Genomic DNA, 5,000 nt, shown 5'->3' with positions numbered 1-5,000 from the left:
GAAGGAGGAGTAGAAGTAGTAGGAATAGGAGGGGAGGGGAGGGGAAGGAAGAGGGGAGGGGAGGGGAAGGGGTAGGGGGAGGAGAAGGAGGAGGAGGGAAGGGGAGGGGAAGGGGGAGAGGAGGGGGAGGGGAAGGGGGAGAGGAGGGGGAGGGGAGGGGGAAGGGAGGAGGAGGGGGAGGGGAGGAGGAGAAGGAGGAGGAAGAGGAGGAAGAGGAGGAAGAGGAGGAAGAGGAGGAATGGAGTAGGAGTAGGAGCAGGAGTAGAAGTAGGAAGAGGAAGAGTAGAAGAAGGAGGTGTACGAAGAGGAAGAAGAGAAGTACTGTAGGAGTAGGAGGAGAAGAAAAAGGAGGGGGAGGAGAAGGAGTAGAAAGAGGAGGAGGAGGAGGAAAAGGAGGAGGAGGAGAAGGAGGAGGAGGAGAAGGAGGAGGACGAGAAGGAGGAGGAGGAGAAGGAGGAGGACGAGAAGGAGGAGGACGAGAAGGAGGAGGAGGAGAAGAAGGAGGAGGAGGAGGAGGAGGAGGAGAAGGAGGAGGAGGAGGAGGAGAAGGAGAATTCTTTGTCGGAGCTGAAATGAGAGGAGACGGTAAAGGAGAAGATTAGGCCGAAATCCATCAAGTTGAAGAGCATAAGAATGGAAGAAGAGGGATTGAGGAAGAGGAAGAGGAGGAGGAAGAGAAGGAAGAGAAGGAGAAGGAAGAGGAGGAAGAGGCGGAGAAGGAGAAGAAGAAGAAGGAGGGAGAGGAGGAGGAAGAAGAGGAGGAGGAAGAAGAGGAGGAGGAGGAAGAAGAGGAAAAGGAAGAGGAGGAAGAGGCGGAGGAGGAGAAGGAGAAGGAGGAAGAGGAGGAGGAAGAAGAAGAGGAGGAAGAAGAGGAGGAGGAGGAAGAAGAGGAGGAAGAGGAGGAAGAGGAGGAGGAGGAGGAGGAGGAGGAGGAGGAGAAAGAATGTAGTAAATTAGAAGAGGCAGGTGGGGTGGGGAGGGGTGGGGCGGGATGAGAAGGGAGTGAGGGATTGTTGGGAAGTTAGGGAGTTAAGAGGGTTGGGAGTGATGCAAAGAGGGGGGAGAGGGGAGGGGGCCAATGGGAGTGGGGGAGGTGGAGAGGGGAGGAGTGAGGCTAGGTGAGTGGGTGGGGGAAGACAGATGGGGGAGGGAGAGGAAAAGGGGAGATGGGGAAGGGGAGAGGGAAGGGGAGATGGAGAGGGGGAGAGGGAAGGGGGAGATGGGGAGGGGGATATGGAGAGAGTGGGAGAGTGGTGAGAGGAAAGGGATAAAAGTAGTAGCCTTAAGGATTGACATAGATAAAAATGTGTACAAGACGTGTGTGTGTGTGTGTGTGTGTGTGTGTGTGTGTGTGTGTGTGTGTGTGTGTGTGTGTGTGTGTGTGTGTGTGTGTGTGTATTTATGACATTTGGATTAAACAGCTCTGCCAATTGGACTCGAACCCTAGACTGTGCGACTTTTACCACAAGGCAAGGATGCTTCCATCGCACTATGCAGGAAATGTACAAAAGCCATGTTTTAGAACTTATCCTAAACATTCCCCGACGTCAATTCCTACGTCATAACATGTGCATAGCCTTGGACATCAATATACCTTAAACACTTTCAGGAATTAACCAACAAATCGTAACCTATGTTAATGCTGCCTAATCATTTATTCTTAAGCTTGTTACTAACTACATCAAGAACCGCGTTGTTTCTAGTTTATGCCATACAATTCTATTCAGATTGGATGAGGCTATCGTTGTATAATGGGATCAAGTTACCTATCTACGTCATTACTATGATATTCATTTATCTATCTATTTATATATCCATCTCCATTTGCTTTATTTACCTTTTTACTTGTTTATTATTTTATTTATTAATTGTTTATTCATTCATTTAATCATTATTTATTTATTTACTATATTAATCTGTTTATTTATGCATTTATTCATTTATTTATTTATCTATTTGTTTATTCTATTTTTCATTTAAAAAATAAATTCAGACGAGGGCCAATTCAGAGGCAGACTAATAAAGAGGCGGACCAATTCAGAAGGAAACCACTTCAGAGGCGGACCAACTCAACGGCAGTCCATTTCAGAGGCGGGCCAATTCAAAGACGGACCAATTCAGAGGCGGCCCAATTCAGAGGTGGACCATTTCAGAGGTGGACCAACTCAAAGGCGGACCAATTCAGAGGCGGGCCAATTCAGAGGGGGGCCATTTCAGAGGCGGACCAATTCAAAAGCGGACCAATTCAGAAACGGACCAATTCTGAGGCGGACCAATTCAAAAGTGGACCAATTATCTGTTTCCTCTCGACCGGGCCAATATGGACCTCACAGTAGAATGGATCAACCACAAAGGATTCACGTGACTGGCACCACTTGGCACCAAATGGCACCGTGCCAAGAATGGCACACGTGTGCCAACGTCCACACACTGATACGAGGACGTGCAGTGACATCCGGAAGGGGGAAGGGAGAAGGGGAGAGGGGGAGGGGAGGGAAGGGGGAGGAAGATGGGGAAGGGAGAGGAGAAGAGGGGAGGGGTGAGGGAGAGAGGTGGGGAAGAGAGAAAGGGGAGAGGGGGAGGGAAGGTAGAATGGGGAGAGGGGGAGGGAAGGTAGAATGGGGAGCGAGAGGGAAGGGGAGGGAAGAGGAAGGGAGAGTAGGATAGAGGAAAGGTGTAGGGGAGGGGGAGGGGGAAGAGGGAGTTTGAGAGGGTAAGTGGGAGAGGGAGGGGAGGGGGAGGGGAAAGTGAGGGCAATGGAGGAGGAAGGAGGATAAGGGGAGAAACACAAGCGAAGAACATACAGTGATGTCCACCAAAGGGGGAGGAGGAGAGGGGAGAGGGGAGAGGGGAGAGGGGAGAGGGGAGATGGGAGAGGGGGAAGGGGAGAGGGGAAGGGAACACATGACAAGGAAAGATAAGGTATCAGTCTATTCGAATAGGCACTGTTGCGAGGGAGAGAGAATTTCCTTGAACGTTGCAAACGTTTCTAGGAATTTCTTGAATGTTGTAAACGTTTCTGACTCTTCCTTAAATATTGAAGACGTTCGTGGCGCTTTCTCAGAATTTACAAAGGGTTTCTAATTGTTTCTTAAACTGTGCAAACGCTTGTGTTTTATTATACAAACGTTTGTAATGCGTTTTCAAATGTTGCAAACGTTTAACATGCGTGTTCAAATGTTGCAAACGTTTATCTTGTGTGTTCAAGCGTTTCAGACGTTTGATATATTTTCAAACGTTGAAAACGTTTATAACGCTTTTCATCTGTTTCAAACGTTTCTGAGGCTTTCTTGACTATTATAAAAATTTCTGGCATCTTCTCAAACTTTGCAAACGTTTCAGTTTTTTATCGAACAAAAGACAGCATTGTTGTACAAGACAGACATTAACAAAATTTGCTTGAAGTGTGAATGTAGGGATATGGAAGTACATAGGGTAAGTGTGACTGTCATATATATATATATATATATATATATATATACATATATATATATATATATATATATATATATATATATATATATACACGCATGCATGCATACAAACATGTACACGCACACACATACATGCACGTACATATACACACACGTACACATACACATGCACACACATGCACACGTACACACACATACGCACATACGCACACACACACAGATACGCATATAAATACACACAAACTCTATGTACAGGAAACAGTTAATTACCAAAAATGAATTATTAAACAAAATGTAATTAACACAGGTAAACTAGAATGATTTCCACAGAGACGACATATAATATTCTTAGAAAGACCCAAACGTTGCTAAACGTTTCCGCTCTTCTCAAAGGCTTTGAACGTTTGGGGTGCTAAGTGACAGCCTGGGCTGGGTTGTCCCAGATTCTGTAAGGTCCTGTTCACACTAGCTGTTTGAACCGCGCGGAAACCGTGGCGGTTCCGCATAGTCAAGGAAAAATGCGCGGTTGTGTGTGAACGCCTCAATTGACTTACATTGTAACTAAACCGCGGTAGCTGAAACCGCTAGTGTGAAAAGGGCCTAAAAGTTTGTTGGAGGCGAATGTTTGACGGGAGCTGGAAACGTTCGTTGTTTGAAGGACGCTTCCAACGCTTGTCCAGTTCTTGCCCAACCCATCCAATACTTGGCCGATTGAACATAAGAAAGAAGGAGACTGCAAGAGACCATAAGGCCTACATTAGGCAGTTCCTGACTAACGTTTCCAATGTTCGGACACAAAGAAACGAAACTGTTTTTGTGGAGTCTTGCCAGTCGAAATAAACGTTTGCGTTTCACGTCACGGAAGGAAAACGTTTACTGGTAAACGTTTGCAAGAGTGAACGTTGGTTTTGCTGAAGATCAGCTGCAGGCTGAACTCGCCCTCAACACCCAAACTTCCTCAATACCCGTTATCATCATCTTCACACAGCCGTTATCATTATCATCACCACTACCATCATCACCACCACCACTAACAGTCATTATCATCACCATCAACATCAACACCACCTTAAACACCAGTAACCCAGCCATCCCCACTGTCACCACCAAGATCATTAATAAAGTCATCACCACTGTTTCCACCACTATCACCACCCGCATCACCACTACCACCACCACCACGTCTCAAACACTAACTGAAAACGATTTTTTTTTTTTTTTTTTTTTTTTTTTTTTTACTTTCAACTTCGAAAATCTCGAAGGAGGAACAGGCAACAAAGGAGTTCTTCCGTCATCGACTTCGTCAGCCAAGTGCGATGACAAAGAACTCTGCCCCATCCCCACGACCTCGCCCTTTTGGGAGTAGGTACTCCTCAAATGAAGAGAATCTCCTGTTAGCGGGTCTTCATACATACATACATACATTACATACATACGTACATACATACATACATACATACATACATACATTACATACATACATACATTACATACATACGTACATACATACATACATACATACATACATACATTACATACATACATACATCCACATATACATACATA

Source organism: Oratosquilla oratoria, chromosome 36 (genome assembly GCF_046742065.1).
Source record: "Oratosquilla oratoria isolate Oo_2021 chromosome 36, ASM4674206v1, whole genome shotgun sequence".
Classification (NCBI taxonomy): Eukaryota; Metazoa; Arthropoda; class Malacostraca; order Stomatopoda; family Squillidae; genus Oratosquilla; species Oratosquilla oratoria.
The sequence above is the reverse complement of the archived record's forward strand: the minus strand, read 5'-3'. Positions refer to the sequence as shown.